General features: G+C 36.2%; 1 protein-coding gene across 23 annotated transcripts in view; it reads right to left on the bottom strand.

Annotated features, from left to right (window-relative positions):
• Positions 1 to 19341, bottom strand: part of RIMS1 (regulating synaptic membrane exocytosis 1) — a 492346-nt gene that overhangs the window by 191661 nt on the left and 281344 nt on the right. The gene's annotated exons all lie outside the window — the stretch shown is intronic.

Raw genomic sequence — 19341 nt, 5'->3', positions numbered from 1 at the left:
CATACGCAAAATAAATCTGATTTTCAAATCACAAATCTCCTACAAGTATCCTTTGAAGTAATAATCAATAATGTATTGATTTTCTAAGTTCTGTACACCACCAGCGTATTAGGGACAGTACTGAAGTACTATACAAAAAATGTATATATTATTTCCAAACTCTTCCAAAGTACTTTCAAAAGCTGAAAAACATCTCTACTCATCTATAGCTGACTTACTTATGTAATATCATCTGTTGCTTACAATTATACCTTGTAAAAAATGTATACTTCCATATAAACAAATATACCAATCATTTTAAATAATGAGGATGTCTACATAATTTACTGTTGATAGGATGTAAATCTAGCATCTCATTCTTTATGGACTACAGAATGAAGACTGCCCAGGTAGAACTAACACATTACTACTGAGTTGACTGTCTAAATCTGCTGTGTGAGCCCTGCTATATTGTATTAACGTACTGGCACTTAAGAATCAATAGCAGGACAAACTCTGGATAGAGGAGGGTAAATATATTGTCTTTTAATCTGTACATGTGGAAACTCTAGATCCTTTTAGTAATACCAAGATTCTTAATCTTTACAACCAGGAGTAGAATGTAATATTTATGAAAGGTTATGGCATAAAATTATGTTCAGGTTCACGATACCTCCTCTGAGAGGTTTTCAATGACTAAACCCAATGCACATTAATCTTTTTATTGTTTAGTACTTCCCTTTAGGTCTTCAAGGGAGAGCCAGTCTTACATAATCTTTCATTCTGTTATTTCTTCCAATTTTCACTGATCCCTGCATGCATGCATTCAAAACTTCTTTCATCTAACAAAAATTTTGAATATCAACTATACTAAGCACTGGAGTAAAAGGAAAAAATATACAGAACAGGTCTGTGCCTTAAACGTTTAAATGCTATTATTATTCCCATGTTACAGATGAGGAAACCGAGGCTTAGGTATGATAAATGACATATCAAGTCAGTGGCAACACCAGAATTTGAATTCAACAAAAGCAATAATAATCAAAGTTAATATCGCTTTACATTACCACTTCCTTAAATCTGGGGGCTCTCACCTGACATCTGGTTCAAGGCTGTGTTCTTGGTAGTTTGTGATTGAGGCAAATAAATCTGCACTAAGTAAAACATACATTATGCTATTGGCTAAGGTCCTCTGTGAGAATCCAGTATAGCTCTGCCATGCCATGATCTCACAACACCAGTTTACAGAGATGTTAGCAGATGGTTTAAAATAAAAGGGCCCCAATCACATGTATTCAGGACACACTGCATATTCTAGTCTTTTCTAGAAAAGTAACAAGGCACATTACCAGAAAAGGTGGTCAGAAGTCCTGCATTGAGGACACTTTCAGCTAAAGTTAGCACTGGCTAAACTTATTTGAGCATAAACAATATTTTTGGCAACATTTACTAAGCCCGTTATTTTGCAGTAATAGTTGGAAAAATGCTTGCATTATTAATACTGTGTATTCTGATTTTTGTTAAGCTATCCTGAGGAACAAGAATGAGAGAGAAGTATTGGATCCCATTTTATAGATTAAGAGTTGATGTTCAGGACCATGTCGTTCCTTTAGGTAGTTTCTGTAATAAAAGGGACTCATGTCTTGTTCTGTCACTGTGGTATCTGTGTTTCTGCTACCACAAATTATCAGCTCAGCCATCCCTCCTGACCCAGATGGACAGCTTCTGTACCAAAGTTCCATTTATTAAACTCTACATAATCAAATGGAGGCAAATGTTTTTAGTTTTCTTTCTTTCTTTCCCTTCCTCCCTCCCTCCCTCCATCTCTTTCTTTTTTCCTTTCTTTTCCTTTCTTTCCCTTTCTTTTCCTTTCTTTCTTCCTTTCTTCCTTTCTCTCCCCCTCTCTCTCTCTTTCTTTCTTTTTCTTTCTTTCTTTTTAGACGGAGTCTCGCTCTGTCGCCCAGACTGCAGCACAGTGGCGGGATCTCGGCTCACTGCAAGCTCCGCCTCCCGGGTTCACGCCATTCTCCTGCCTCAGCCTCCCGAGTAGCTGGGACTATAGGCACCCGCCACCACACTCGGCTAATTTTTCATATTTTTAGTAGAGACAGGGTTTCATCGTGTTAGCCAGGATGGTCTTGATCTCCTGCCCTCGTGATCCACCTGCCTTGGCCTCCCAAAGTGCTGAGATTACAGGCATGAGCCACCGCGCCCGGCATATGTTTATTTCTTTTGCTGAAACTTAAAATATTTCAAGACAAAGTCCAACTGACATAGCCCAGTAAATTCCAATTGCATATAGCTAAACACAAAATAAATCAATATTCAAGATACAATTTGTGGAGTAACAATAACAAGATAGAAGGCAAAATTAGTTTTGAAGACATAAGAATTCTTAAAATATTAGGATTTGGGAAATTAACATATTTAGTTCAATTTCTTCCAGGATTGAGAATCTCTTTCATAATTACAATTTCCTGAGTTATAAGGCTTCAATTCCTCTTATATCACTATTTATAGGCTTTCCACAAGGGTGGTTTGGACATTAGAAGCAACTCTGGTTATAAAATGCCTAACTGGAAAAATGTAAAAGGTTAAAAAAGACTCCAAGTATTTGACGCTATCAAGGGGCCTCTGGATCCCAAATTGCTCTGAAATTCAAATTCAAATTAAGTTACAGGTATGGAAATTATTGTTTTCAAAGTGTAGTAATGATGCTACTTATAAATGAATATGAGCACCCAATGAATTATATTCTTTGTTTTACAGTGTGTTAAAGGACAAGCATGTTTAAAAGAGATCTTCGATGAGAACTGGTCTGTATCATTTGCTTTGATTTGTCATGTTTTCTAAGCTAAGGAGCCCTACAGCTTCCAGACCCTGACCTAACCATATGGAGAAATTGAGGCAATTACTGGATATGGAATAAAAGGGATCACAATAGCAAACATGTCAAAATGTCAGACAGTGCCAGGATGTGACCCAGGGTTGAGAAGGGAATTTTTCAGAGATAATATTTTTAGGAGATTTGGAGAGACGATGTTTGGGTAGGACAGGAAGATCAAGAAAGATATAAAAGGTAAGTTTGTAGTGTGCCTAATTAATAAACCTGATTCACCTACTACCATGGAATGTCTCTCCTCCAATTTTTACCTTCTGACTGATCTTACACATTACCTACAGGAGATCTTTTGAGTGCTTTTCATGGTGATGAGATATTTAAAGGATAATCACAAGCTGACAATTTCAGTCTTAAGATGGGCACAAATGTTTTAGTCATTACTGTATTCCTCTGTAAAAGACAAAAAACATGTCAGAAGAAAAAGGTTTCCAATTTACAAAGCCAACATTTTAGCTCTCTGAGCACCATTTCTGAGCATCTGCCTGTTCTTTGTAACTTTAATAATTGATCCCACAGGAATGGAAAAAGTTTTGAGCTTAAAACTAGGTGGGAAAGGTATTATAGAATGAGGTATCACTGACCAAGGACCAAATTTAATGTTATTTTCTTGATGTAGGATTATATTACAATGTAGGCAATATAAATTCAGTCTATAAAATCCACTTAACGAACAGATGAGCAGAATGAGATTTCAATTTATTGCAACAGACTTATTGTGTGTTTTTGTTTTCACCCAAGGTTCAGACAGAAATAAGATTACTCATTTACCTAAGCTGTGTCAAGTTTTACATTCATCCTTTCATTATGGAGAAAGCACTCTGAGTGTCCTGGTCTTGTACAAAGATGCAAAGTTAAAAAAGAGGTTAAAAATTTGCAATTTCCTGCTTCTTAGGAGGGAAACATTCTCATGGCCCTGTGTGGTTTAAAAATGCAAGCCCCCCCACCATTGTAAGTCTTGATTTATTCAGGCATATTGCTGAAGTATCACTTCACATACTTACAGATCTAATTTTCTCATTTCATTTCCGGCACTTGGAGGTTGGAGATTTCTCTTTCACACAAATTCAGCTATGCTTTTAAAAATGTTATCTTTATGCATCATTTATAGGTTTTCTCAGTGGAATTTGGGGGGTTTGGGGAGAATTTTGTTTGTTTTTTTGTTTTGCCTACTTTTAATTTCTTTAGCCTCAGCAGCCATGTTACTGTAAACTGGAAGTAATTTCAAGTGGTGTCCTAGTTAGCTTTTTCCCTTTGATATGCTGACAGTTTTAAATCTGATTTGTCAGTTCAAATGCCATTAATTGGATATATTTATTTGTCTTCACAGAACTACAATTCAAGTAATGCTATCTGAAGTAACAGTGCCTTCTTTATTATCCTATTGCCTACACACCTAGTTGCTTCCTAGGTATGGTCATGGACATCAGCTATTTCTTCGCTAAAAAAAAAAAAAAAAAAAAAAAAATCAACAAATCAAACAAGCTAAGTAGAAATGTTACACAAAATATGACGAGACTTAAAATACCAAGTTATTAAAGAAAGCACACAGTCGAGTCAAGATCATTTACATGATGTATAAGCTAAGTAATTAAATGCTACACAGAAGTGTCTCACTCCATTATTTCTGCACATCATTCTACTTTTCTATTTATATGTATCCACCTGTTGTCCTCTCTATGTGAGAAGTATTTTGAAAATCTATTAGGAATTAAACAAAACAAATCAAAACCAGTGGTTTTCCAGAATAGAAGGCTCCCTAAATTCTACCTCAGCTAAATTTCCAACCAAATCACATAAGGCCAGTACTTTCTCTGGGTTATACTTTGCCTACAGGACCAGACTACTTCTTGCTTGTTTATTCTTCTCTCAAATAATTTTGAAAATTTTTTCTTAAAAATATTTATGAACTTTGTGTCAAGATACAGATACACATATAGTCTTCTACCTCTAGAACAATATTTATTTCAAAAAATAAACAGTCACACTATAAAACATAAATAAGACAAATGTAGAGCTAGAATCTTTAAAAAGTAAAGTGGTGAGAGTGGCTGAAGCCACCCAGCCCACTGAAAGGCAGTGCAGGTGGGTAGAGGCTACTGGAGCTGCAATGTCCTGTCCTGCCAGGAGAGAAGTCAGTCCATGCCTAAAGCTCCTCCCATTAATTGGGCTAAAAGAAACCCCAATCAATCTCTCCCAGGGTTGCTACTTGCAATGTGCCATATACCCTGTGACTTGGGATCAAGGTACTGGAAACTATGGAAGAAAAAAGTCTATGCTATATACCCAACAAGAATATCATTCAAGAAATGATAACAAACTAACGGCATCTTACTATCCCCAGACTCTCACTGAATAAATTAACAAAGGACATGCCCTTACAAGAAGAAAAATAAAGCAGAAAGGGAAAATGAGAAGTAACCAAGAACAATGAAATCATTTAAACATGCTGGCAATTAAGTATTAACCATAATAACACTGATATCTACTTATGTGAATATTGAAACATAAGTTGAACTTAAATTCCAAATCATATCATAGAAGATAGAATAAAGACAGTAAATTTTTGAGAAAAGTGAAAGAATGCTAAAGTCTTCTTTCGTAGACATATGATTTAATTTTAGATTTTACTAAAAAGTTCTAAAATTAAGTACTTCATTGAAAAGTTAAGGTTTGCATTAAAGGATAGAAATGAAATGCATAATGCCTTAAACTCTAAAAGAAATGAAGAGACATGGAAAACAACTTGTTCTATCTTTAACAATGCATGAAAGGTAAAAAAGCAAAGCCAAGGAATGAATGGTAAATAGAAAACCTGAGCAAATACAAATACAAGAGAATATGTCTATGGTAGGGGTTTAAAAATACAAAACAAAACAAAACAAAAAGACAACAGAAAAAAATATAAGTATACTCATTTTGATATATATCCTGTTAGTTCTCTGTGCATATATGTAATCATTTTTTCAAAAACATACCATATAGTATACATATAATTAGCAATCCCTTTCCCTGAAGTATCACAAATATATTTTTATGTCATTAAATATAACAATATATAACAAGATTTTCATGGCTACACAATATTCCTGTAAACAGTGCCTTTTAACCAGTATCTTATTGTTGGAAACTAAGCTGACTTCCAATTTTTATATTATAGAGTTTGTTATCATAAAAAATATTTGCCCATATCTATCATAAAGTATTTATTATGTCAAGATACTCTTTGTGATTCAACCACATTTTATAAACTAAATATAAATAAGTCAGTTAGAGTTAATGATTGCAGCTATTAAATAAATTTGACAAGTTGACTCATTATTTGGGTTACAGACAAGTTCTTACATGATTTCAATTCCAAATACCAGGCTTGTTTGAGTTTGAGCTACTCCAATCACTATTCTAGCTCCCCCATTAACTGTGAAATACACAATCTCATGCTCAATTCAACTCAGTTTCCCAAAAGTCCTTAATTTCTAACCTAACTCATGGTTTCCCAAAGAAAGAGCTGTCTTGGCAGCCCCTACACCTAATTTAGAGCTCTTATTCTTTCTAGGGATTATGACAATTAAAATTTCAGCTTCTTTCCTTCTGATCACTTACTTGTCAGTCTGAGCTTCCTAATCTGTTTTGTTTTTCACTATTATTATTGATGTTAGTGATGTTGCTTTATTTCTTTCTTAAATCGAATAGCAATTCTCTCAATAACTCATGTAGTTTTTCTGTGCATATTTTTTTTTCTTTCATTAAAATACACACTAAGTTAATGTCTAATGGTAGGAATATTACAGTTACCTGTTTGTAGTTCAAAAATTAATGTCCAAATTACTAAAATAATTAAAGAAACAGAATCCTGAGAACACAGAAGTAATTACTTCTCTGTAATTAGAAGTTTCCATAATTACACAAGAAACAAAGTAAATAATATTCTGTCATCCAATGAAAAGGTACCTATTGACCTAAGTAATTTTTCCCAAACGCATGGCCATACAATCAATAAACTTAACAGATATACCAAGAATTAGAAGACAAGAAAAACTACCCTTTTTCAAACCCAATCATCCTCAGTAGTACTTTGATATACATCTTTTCTCTATATACAATTATAAAATTTATTAGTTTCTTACTTTCTAATTACTTCTACAAATTAAAAAAAAGATTCAACAGTGTACAACTTAATCCAACAACTATAATTCCACGTATGTAACTGTAAACTATCACTTCAGTAACTATAAAACAGTATATAAATGTAGAAAGATGATTTCTCCATTTATGCTTATAATTAATTTCCCTTGGGAAAGCACATGCAAACCTTAAGAATAAAATTGAGTACTCCAAGAGAATGACTGAGGAGAAGGTGAAATTTGATTTTAGTTTTAAATCACAGCTAGAGATAGAGGACATTTTAAAAAGGCAGAACGCTGCCAAATAATGGAGATGGAAAAGTGTACGGTAAGTGTGAAATATAGGAAATAAATGCTAATCAGTCAGGAAGAACAGAGTTCTAGAGGGGACTGTGTGAGGACAAGTTAGGGCTACACTGTGAAGATTGAAGGGCTTGGCTGAAGTTTTTGGATTTCATTCTGTATATAATGATAACCTAACCTATAGGAGTTTCACCACCACACCGACTGGAATGACCGTGTTAGGACAGTTACAATTACTACCTTTGTATGATCCTCAAGACTCTGAGCAGTACTTTCCCATTTATTATCTCAAAGTAGACATGACTTTCAGTTTCTGTTCCAAATACATGCAAAGTCACTCTTCTGTTCCTCAATCTCTCCCAAGCACTACAGAGCTATCCCAGGCAGAATTTACACCTGCTAGTCAGTCAGAAAGTGAATTCCTGGATTAGAGTTCCAAAATATACCTGGAAACATATAACTCCGTATTTTACCCCCTAAACATAAGTTCAATCATTTTGGATACTTTCCAAGTCAAATGTGTCTTCAAATTAATATGCTACTTTTTATTGGGGGCTCATCAAATTAATATGCAACTTTTTATTGGAAGCTCATCTTACGATACAAAATAAAAATTCTCATGGGAGGACTAGCACTTCATAATTTATGAAGGGTCAGTTTTGAGATTTGCCAAGAATAATACTCAGGCCCCAACCCAGAACACTAAAATCTAAATCTGTGGGCTTGGGACCTGAATAGCAGCAGGTTTTTCAAAAATCTCCTCCCTCAAGTGATTGCAATGTGCACTGAATGTATTCAACTACACATTAAAATAAATTTGGGGCACTGCTCCACGTTGACTAAATTAGATTAGTTTTTGGTGCTCCCCCAGCACATATTTTTAAATGCTCCTCAGATAATTTTATAAGTATATAAAAATTTTAGGGTCATTGATCTAATCCAACCCTCTCCTTCTGTTGCCCAAGGTAACCCAGTTCTTGACAGAACTAGGATAAACTGTTCCCTCAACCTGTAACCTCTGGGCTCTTTTCTCTCTACAGGTCTATAAGCTGATTCTTCCTATAACAGTGTGTATGCTTGTCTTTCTTTATTCATGCCAGTCTCCCTCACTAGAATGACACATTGGTTATTTCTGCCCAAAATCTACCCCAGCTCTAATATTAAAGGTTGGCATTCAAGCTTCCCTCCTCGCTCTTGTAAAATCTTTTATCTATGCATCTTATTTGCTGCCATAGAAATAACATTTATGGGGCCGGGCACAGTGGCTCACGCCTGTAATCCTAGCCCTTTGGGAGGCCACGGCAGGCAGATCACAAGGTCAGGAGATTGAGACCATCCTTGCTAACATGGTGAAACCCCATCTCTACTAAAAATACAAAAAAATTAGCTGAGCATGATGGCAGGTGCCTGTAGTCCCAGCTACTTGGGAGGCTGAGGCAGGAGAGTGGCATGAACCCAGGAGACGGAGCTTGCAGTGAGTCGAGATCACAACACTGCACTCTGGCCTGGTGACGGAGCGAGACTCCATCTCAAAAAAAGAAAAAAAAAAGAAATAATATTTATTGAGTGCTTGATATGTATCAGGTACAAGGCACACAAGGCCATACATAATCTCATTTAATCTTTACAACTACTTCATGCAGTATATGCGATTATTATTTCCAGGTTCTAAAACGATTGAACGTGAGGCTTAGAGAGGGAGTTAAGTAACATGTCCTGGGTTATTAGTCTCTGGCTATGTCTAAAACTTATTTATGTCCTCATGATCTGCGATATTAAACCCTCTTCATAAAGTAACTACTCAACAAGGTTCTTCATGATCATATGTTTTTCACAGACAATGGAGACAAATGCCAAAATCAGTATTTATCATGTATGTACACAAACATCTACAGGCCTTTGTCTCTTTCCTCCTATGAATATTATCATTGAGTTGAATTATGTCCCCTTCCAAACTCATTTGTTGATGTCCTAACCCCTATTACCTCAGACTGTAACTACATTTGGAGATAGTCTTTAAAGATGCATTTAAACCAAATGAGGCCAGTAGGGAGGTTCCTAATCCAATATGACTGGTGTCCTTACAAGAAGAGGAAATTTGGACACAACATGCACAGAGGGAAGATCACGTGAAGACATAGGGAAAAACCAGGGAGAAAGGTCTAGAACAGATCCTTCCCCATGTTCCTCCAAAGCAACCAACCCTGCCAACACCCTGATCTCAGACTTCCAGCCTCCAGAACTATGAGAAAATAAATTCCTGTTGTTTAGGACACCCAGTCTGCAGTATCTTGTTATGGTTACTCTTGGAAACTAATACAATTATTATCTCATGTGGTACACAGCAGCCTCAGAAGCATTTACTGGAATTAAAATTAGATCTGCCCTTTGGGATGAAACATGTGCTTTTAAAAAGACTCAATTGCACAAGTTCAGCTCAGTAGTTAAAACAAGACATACAAAGAAAATGGCTATATATAATAAACCTAGAATAGCAGTAAGAATCAGAAATGCCCCACAAGGTATAAATAAGAATGAAATGGAAGGTAATATCTGAATTTCCAATACAGTAGGTGACATCAGTCAGTATCTAGGGATCCGGCTTCTATCTAACTCCTGGACAGGGATTAGTGAGGGCAAGCAAAAGCTTCAGTTCTAAAGACTTGGGCAACAGAATCAGATTCAGCCACAAGATCTAGGGAAATGGATCTAATAACCAAAATAAGGCACAACTCTGGAACCTCGTCTCAGGAATACGTTAAAAGTAAGATTGCTAGGGTTGAGCCCAGACTGCAGACAGAACAAGTAGAAGGACTGAGTAAATGCTTGTCCTCAGAGGGTCTGGCTGAAGCTGGAAACGATGAATTTCAAGCTCTCCCATCTGCAAAGAATAAAGGACTTCAAGGGCAGGAAATCCAGCAGATCTCAACACCCATGTTGCCTTCTCTGATCAACACTGCGTGAAAGGAGAGATTTTTGTTTGCTTCTGAACCCTCTTTCAGGTCTGAGATTTCTGTTATTCTGTTATATTGAACCAAAAGTAAGGACAACTTTTTCATTCACTGGATAAAATGGGTCAAAAACACTGCAGTATGATTCTGCATTTTAAAAGGATACCGAAGAACAACTTACTGAGATAAAACAGGTGATACTGAAATCTTCAATATCAAATCTTTTTCTAAATGAACTTTGAAGTATAAATGTTTCCCCTTAAATTGACCTGTAGTTACATATCTTTTTAAAAGTTCTATATTAAAGTTGTAAGCATATATTACATGTAAAATTTGTATGATTATTTTTGAAAATGTAGCCTTGATGTTAATTTAGTTTCTCCTGATTCAAGAATAGAAATTTCTTTCAAATGCAACTAAATGACTAATATTTCTAGCCATGGACTAATTTAGAAGAAATATTATTGGGTATAATCATGTTAGATTTACCAACTTAATTTCTTTCCTTTTTATAGAACTTATGTTTAGTCATAACTCCTGTTTTAGAATCAAGGAGACTTTTTTTTCGGTCGTTTATATATTAGGCAGAAATTGAAGCTGAAAATCCAGCCTCTCACCATGATTTCCAAATTTTTCTTAATGCATATTCTTAGAAATTAGAAATTAGTATGTTAGCTCAGACCACACACACACACACACACACACACACAAGTGTTCTTTCAATCTCTTATCAAGATTTAAATTGCACAGACGATTAAAACAGCTAATGTCCATTCCATATCCACAGTAAGAATAAATTAGTTCTCAGACTTTCTCTCTCTAGGGCATTAGATTGAAACATCTAATGCCCCAAGTCATATGTCTCTCTTTCAGTAGTTAAGAGGGAGAATTGTTTATCCTTCCCTCATCAATGGCAGACAGTAGTCTGTCCTCTGTTTTATGCCTATTCTCATCTCTGTCCTTCATAAGACCAAAAAAAGTCAGGCCAGGTAAAACTGTTGCGCATTAGTGCGAAATGTCAACCTGTCCAACTGTCCAAATGCTTCCCTATAGCAATTTCTTTCCTCTGTTAGAATAATTAAAGAAGAAACTACAGAAAGCATTTTGCTCACTGTTGAGAAGTGGAGGTAGAGGTATCTGAAAGTGTATTCCTCACCTTATGTGGGAAAGGGGCCAGGGCAGATGTAGATAAAAGGGATAAACACAAAATAAATCAGGTGGACTCTTTTGAGAGGGCCATTGAGGTCAGGGACTATGCTCAATCAATATATTCCCCAAACCCGGTAAGTGCCTGTCATATAGTGGAAGCTCAATGAAAAATTAATATATGAAGAGAAAGGAAAGAGAAACCTATAAAAAGAGAAGTCAAGGCTTTTACGGTTCCATGTGAACCCACTGCTTTTTGATGTTCTGATTGATAAAATACCAATTATGGCAGGCCCTAGACGACACCAAAATTGGTTATGTGCAATTTAATAAAAGGAATATTAAATAGAACTTTTTATTTTCTTATTTGAAACAATATCAAATTAATTCATGCATATGATAAAAATTAAAATAAATAAGGGCTTCCCATGCATAGCTATAGTAATTGTTTCTCCTCATAGCTCTTCTTCCCACAGTATCAATTCTACTTCCCAACCTTATTTTTAGGTATTTTCTTAGTTGTTCTAATGGAAAACATCCTAATTTTAAAATAATTTGTCTCTATATGTTGACTGCTTTATTTGTAATATTATCTACTAGTTTCTAATTTTAAAATATTACCTATTGTTAAAACTGATTAAAGAGAGATGCTCACTTTATTTACAACATTTTGATTTCAGAAGACAATAGTTTTATCTTTCTACAATTCTATATTTAAACATACTTAATCCTCTATTTCTCATCCTAAAATCTGAACAGAATCTTTTAACTCTTGAACATTTTACATAAGACTATTCATATTCCTGCCTATCCCTCCACCTCTGCCCTCTTCAGAGTACTTCAGCTCCCATATCTGTCAGTTTTACCTTTATTTTGATGCAGACACAATATTCATATTCAATTGTGTAGACATTTTTAAGTATTCAATGTAGAAAAGGGTTTATTCTAAAAATTGAAAACCAATAAGCAGCTTTTACAATATCATTACATCTAAATACTCCAGAACCAAGAAAAAGGCAATAATGTGCAAAGGTTAAATTTCCTTTTCTATAGATGCACTGTCAGGCACTCAGACAAAAATGTAGTTAACTTTATAGCCCAATTGGCTGTATCAGTCACTTAAATTATATCATATTTTATCTTGCTTCACATTTGGACAAGGATTTTTTTTAAGTTTATTTTTTATCAATTTTTAATTGCCCCATTTTATTGTTGAAAGAAGGCACAGCCTTTCTTTACCAAGTCTATGATGTCATGTAACTCATTCATTAATCATTGGTTATTTCCTGGAATCCATGACATTCTTCTTAATACAGATATTCTTATTGGAGCCTCCCGGAAATGACCTCCAGTTTTAATTTGAATGAACTTCTTTTTGCACATGTCATTCGGGGACTTCCTTGCATTGAATTTATGGGTTAGTTCTACTATTCGTTTATTATTTGTCTTGACTACATGATTATTATTCAGTTTTCTCGGGTGCATATATCCTTAAATAACATTCTCAGAATGAGAATAACAAGTAGGTTTTCTGAGACCTTTGCAGTTGATAGTTTAGATGAATACAGAATTGTGGCTTCAAAATTACTTTGCTTATAATTGTTTCTGTATGTTTTATTTTTATTAACATATAATATTTGCACATAATTACGGGGTACATGTAATATTTTGTTACATGCATAGCATATGTAATGACCAAGTCAGGGTGTTTAAGATATCCATTATCTTATGTATTTATTGTTTCCATATGGTGGGAACATTCTAAGTCCTCTCTTCTAGCTATTTTGAAATATGAAATACATTGTTGTTAACTATATTATACTTATCTACTATCAAACATTAGATCTTATTCCTTCTATCTAACTGTATGTTTGTACCCATTGACCATCCTCTGTCTTCCATCCCTCTCCCCTCAACACACCCTTCCCCATGTCTGGTGACTATCATTCTACTCTCTACCTCCATGAAATCAATTCTATTAGCTCCCACATATGAGTGAGAGTATGTGATGTTTGCTTTCTTTGCCTGACTTATTCCACTTAGCCTCCAGTTCCATCCATGTTACTGCAGATGATGATGATTATTTCATAATATCCTCCAGTTCCAGCCATGTTACTGCAAATAAGAGGATTTAATTCTTTCATATGGGTGAATAGTATTTCATTGTGTATACGCACATTTTCTTTAACCATTCAGGCACTGATGGACACTTAGTTTGATTCAGTATCTTTGCTATTGTGAATAGTGCTTCAATAAACATGCGAGTGTAGGTATCCCTTTGATATTCTGATTTCCTTTCCTTTGGATAAATACCAGTAGTGGGACTACTGGATTATATGGTTGTTCTATTTTGTTTTTAGAGAAATCTCAAAATTTTGAAGGCATTCATCAACTGTAGTCTGTGTTCAGTCTGTAGTTTATCATTGCTGATGAGAACTATAAAGGCAGTTAACTCTTTTTTGTATATGACTTGGTTTATTTTTTAACCTCCAAAAGCTTATACATTTTTCCCCTTTTCCTCGGCATCTTTAATGGTGTTGGAGTTCCTCTTATGTTTCACAATTATAATCTTTATACTCATCTTTGGGCATCCCCATGGCTGTATGGGCTTCCTCATAGGTAAGTTTAATGTTTGCCTCTTTGTAGTTTCAAAATTCATCATTTTTACTTCAGGTTTTATTTTAATGCCTAAGATCAGGTTATTTTATTTCCTGGCTTGGAGAATTGTCCAGATATCATACCTGTAGGCAAGTGTGTGATACTGAGTTTGGTCATATAATCTTGTATTTTGTCCAGTCACCTTTGTCCAAGCACTTCAATGCTCTGAATTGTGGTTCCCAGAGCTTTCTCTTTATCTTGAGCTCCGTTAATAACTTTAATACTTAAAAAAGTGTTTTACAGAGAATATTTGTGTGTTTGGGTGAACAAATTTCCCCGTGGGTGGAGGTTAGATATTTCAGGACGTATTATACTAAACTTGACCAACATGTGCGGCATTTTGTTCTGTTTGTTTTTTAAACATTCTTCTGCTCTTGAATTATCTCTTATTTCCAGGGTCAACATGTCTTGGTTTATCTTGGTCTTTATCTTGGTTCTTAGTTTATCTTGGTTCTTTCTATCTCTTGCTATCTCTTGGGTTTTGTTGTTCATTCATATTCAAAATGGGCAACCAATTGGTGGATTTTCCTGTGTGGCTGATGAGTGTTTCCACGTAGATCATTTTAGCTTGGCTGCTCTACTAGATACTAAGTGTATCTCTGACATTTGTGAATAGAGTACGTGAATGGATACCTTTCACTTTAGGATGAACGAGGTGTGAAGCTCAACTTCAGGATGGTATGGATGGGGACTCCACAATGGAGAGGCACATACTCCCAGTATCTGATTTTTGCTTAAGCAGTTCGCTGAATTGCTTCTTGATATTTACCTGGGATTTAAATGTTGGGCCTTTATTGTGTGCAAGACAATAAAGAGGAAGGGGGAATGGTAAGAAGAGTGATGTAAAAGAGTGTGTCAACAATACCGAATGGACGTGCCAACCTGAAGTTCCCCCTCTCACTTCAGCTCCATTGAATCTGATGTCTCTGAGCCTGAAGTCTTCACAAGATGCTTTATGGCAAATAGCTCTCTACTCCACCACCACACCCTCATGCCTACTTGGCAAGCTCTTATGTGGAAAAGCAGGCTGTATTCCCCTCTCCATCTTCTATAAACATCTCATTTACCCATAGTTCACCTTTTCTCATCACTTTTATGAGTATTTTATGGGAGTCCCATGGAGTAAGAAAAACAAATGCTGAGATTTGACAGCCATTTGAAAAGAAAGCTCCTTTTAACCCATTTCCCTTTTAGAAAAAAAAAAAAAGTGCAGCTGGCTGCCAGCACAGTACTTTTAGGGCAAACGGGAAATGGGTTAAGTTGTAATTGTTTTAAGGTTACAACTTTTAAAATATGTGTAGCTAAATTCTTACCACAGAGCCTGATTTTGTTTTGAAGCATCCTGTCTCTCTATAAAGTCCACAGTTAGAGAGAGAGAGAGGGGGAGAGAGAGAGAGAGACAGATAGATGGATAGATAAGGAAATATCCATGGTCCTTGCATTCATGGCATTTTTAATTGACTAGCTAGAACAGTGCACTCATAATGCAGTAGGTTCTTTGTAGATATTTATTAAACCAATTAATACATGAATAAATAAATAATAGCCAAATTTTTGAATTGCAAACCCTCTTAATGTTATAAGAAAAAATACTAGGACTATGAGAAGAACACTAATTCTTTGCTCCCAGGAAATATACATAAACCAATAACTTCTTGATATGGTTAGGCTTTGTGTCCCCCACAAATCTCATCCTGAACTGTAATCCCCATGATCCCTATGTATCAACAGACAGACACGGTGGGAGATGATGGATCATGGGGGCAGTGTCCCCCATGCTGTTCTCACGATAGTGAATTCTCACAAGATCTGATGGTTTTATAAGTATCTGACAGTTCCTCCTTCACACTCTGGCTCTCTCTCACCTGCTGTCATGTAAGACACGACTCTTCCCCTTCCATCATGATTCTAAGTTTCTTGAGGTCTCCCCAGCTAGGCAGAACTATGATCAATTAAACCTCTTTATAAATCACCCAGTCTTAGGCAGTTCTTTATAGCAGTATGAGAATGAACTAATACACTTCTAGTCAAAATTATAAGCACTATGTGAGCAGTAGGCATTGTACTGCTGAAGCCCAAAGAGGATAAACCCAGTACGTTTAAAGAACTAAGTAATCATATAAACCATTGCATAAGTTACATTTAAAGGATGTATCACATTATTTTTATAAGAGTTCCTGATTCCCCAATGATTGTCAGGTACCCAAACTTAACAGGCAATTATTCATATTACCCACAATCTACCCTTGGTCCCCTAACACTATCTCTATATTTAGGGGTAAAAGTCACATCTGTTATTAAGGGTCCTCAGTCTTATTCAGCTACTCATTGTTTGATATTCTTGCAGGTATCATTTCTTAGACTAATCCAGAAACCTTATGCTCCTCAAAAGACTGCTAAACACTGCCTAGCAGTAACAGTTATAAACCAACCAATAGCCCCTTGTTATATAGGTTGACATCTGAAGCCATTCACAAAGCACTGTAGAAATTCAAAGGCATAATTAGCGTTGTACCTTCTCAGTTTACTGAAAGTCAGCAAGGAGAAGGTAAAGAAAGAAGGAAATCCTGTTATCCTATGCCAGGCTCTTCTTCCAATTCCCTGCCTTAGGATTTATACATTAAGTTCCTTAAGTATAAGTGGCTTTCCCTTGGATCAAGACAGCACCTTTGTTTCTTTGCTTATTCTTAGGCCTCTTTACTCTATTCCTCACAGGTATGAATCTTCAGTACATCTTCTCTCAATGAGTTATAATACATATTTCATTTAAATTTAACTGTTATTTTATAAGCAGGATTTAGTTCACTTTCTTTTTCTTCCATTTAGAGAGATTTATATTAGTTAATATTTATAAGCTAAAAGACAAGAGATGCCCAATTTTTCTCACCTGGCAATAGCAGTATAAATGGCAATTACTTGTAAAACCTGGCTGTTAACCTCAATTTTTAGATAATCCCACTAGATAGAGCTCATTGTTAATCTGTGTGTGTGTGTGTGTGTGTGCACGCGCTATGCATATGTGTATTAAAAGGAATTAAACTACATTTAAAAGATTATATTGACTATAAAGGCTGTGTTATCTTTCAGATGCCATTTTGACCAGGTTATCTTTTGGTTTTGTGAGACAGCAGAACACACAGGAAAATTATATCAATACATCAAAGAGAAATGTTCCTTTGAGGCATTTATCAACTCGTATTTTATTGTGTAATTATTCTTTATAACGGTGAGGCAATAAGCTCCTCGCATCAGACAAGCTCCATCCCTCCAACTACCCATGCCACTAGTCAGGTTTCTTTCATCATCTGTTGTTATTGTAAATAATTTTAGAATTTAATTATGTCTGATTGCATGCTCACTGTGATTTATAACACATATTCAATAAAAAACTGGTGAAGAGCCCTTTAAGGAATGGGAAAATACACATATTGTGATGGTTAATACTGAGTGTTAACTTTATTGGATTGAAGGATGCAAAGCATTATTCTGGGTGTGTCTGTGAGGGTACTGCCAAGGAAATTAACATTTGAGTCAGTGGACTGGGAAAGGCAGACCACCTTCAATCTGCGTGGGCATAATCTCATAAGCTGCCAGCACAGCCAAAATAAAAGCAGTTAGAAGAACATGAAAAGACTAGACTGGCTTAGCCTTTCAGCCTTCCATCTGTGTGGGATGCTGCTGGTCCTCCAACATCAGACTCCAAGTTCTTCAGCTGTGGGACTTGGACTGGCTTCCTTGCTCTTCAGCTTGCAGATGGCCTATTGTAGGACCTTACCTTGTGACGGTGTGAGTCAATACTCCTTAATAAACTCCCCTTTATATATACATCTATCCTATTAGTTCTGTGCCTCTAGAGAACCCTAACTAATACAGATTTGGCACCGGGAATGGTACAGAATATTAGAGGAACAGAATATTAAGGATGGAGTTATTTTGTTGGTTTTGGGGTTTGGATTAGACCCCCAAATGCTAAGGACTCTACTTCTAATAGTATGGACAATACTGATAGTCCTTGGCGTAAACTGTTTAGAGAGTTATGCAAAATAAATGCATTTGGCACTCCTGATTCACTGCTTGTGAGAGGCAAGGAGCTTAGTGACTCTATACATAATACCTTTGACCATATGTGGAGAACCAAGGAATATAATGAAGTTGGATGGTTGCTCCTAAGTTCACTGGGCAAAGTGATAAAAGAAAATGATAAACTAAGCAGATACTGAGCCTCAAATCTTCTCACATTGCCCTGAGTGACAGTCTTTTCTCCTATACAAAAAGAGATGAAATTGTGGAAAATCAGACACAAGCTCTTATCATGTGAGTGGCTAACCTGCAACAAAAGGTGTGTATACACACAGCCTTGCCAGGTGTCTACTTTTAAAGTGAGAGCATTGATTGGAAAAGAATGGGACCCTGTAACATGGAATGGGGACATGTGGGAGGACCCTGACAAAGCTGAGGACACTGAGGTTGTAAACTCTGATGAGTCTTTTTTGCCAGAAGAAACAGCTTCCTCATCCCAGTAGTGGCAACATCCCCTCCTGACCCATGCTGACATCAGCCTTTCCACCTTTGTCTGGGGAAATAAACCCTGTGTTGCCTGAGGCAAGAGTGATGGTCTGCCTCCCCTGAGGCAGCTGCCAGGCAAGACAATGTTGATTTTCCTCAGGACCCATCCCCCAACACCTCTGTTTGCTTCTAGACCTATAATTAGGCTAAAGTCCTGACAGGTCCCTAGAGGCATGGTTCAGAGTGTGAGCCATGAGAAGGTATGCCACACTTGAAAAGAACTGCTCGAGTTTTCTAATTTATATAAGCAGAAATCTGGAAAACAGGCATAGGAATGTATATTAAGGCTGTGGAATAATGGTGGGAGGAACACAGAGTTGGATCATGCAGAATTTATTGACTTGGGCCCACTAAACAGGGATTCTGCATTTAATGTTGCAGCTCGGGGAGTTAAAACAAGGTTCTGATAGTTAATTTGCTTAATTAGCTGAAATATGGATTAAAAGATGGCCCACCGTGAGTGAGCTGGAAATGCCTAATCTCCCTTGGTTTAATGTAGAGGAAGGTTTCCAAAAACTTAGGGCGATCGGAATGCTAGGGTGGATAAGTCACTTTAGACCTATACATCCCAGCTGGGAGGGTCCAGAAAATATACCCTTGACCAATACTTTCAGAAACAGATTTGTGAGGGCAGCACTTGTATCTTTGAAGAGCCCGGTGACTGCTCTTCTCTGTATGCCAAATCTGACACTGGGAACTGTGGTCATCAACTACA

Source organism: Papio anubis, chromosome 6, assembly GCF_008728515.1.
Source record: "Papio anubis isolate 15944 chromosome 6, Panubis1.0, whole genome shotgun sequence".
Classification (NCBI taxonomy): Eukaryota; Metazoa; Chordata; class Mammalia; order Primates; family Cercopithecidae; genus Papio; species Papio anubis.
Note: the sequence above shows the minus strand (reverse complement) of the source record. Positions and strands in the feature narration are given on the sequence as shown.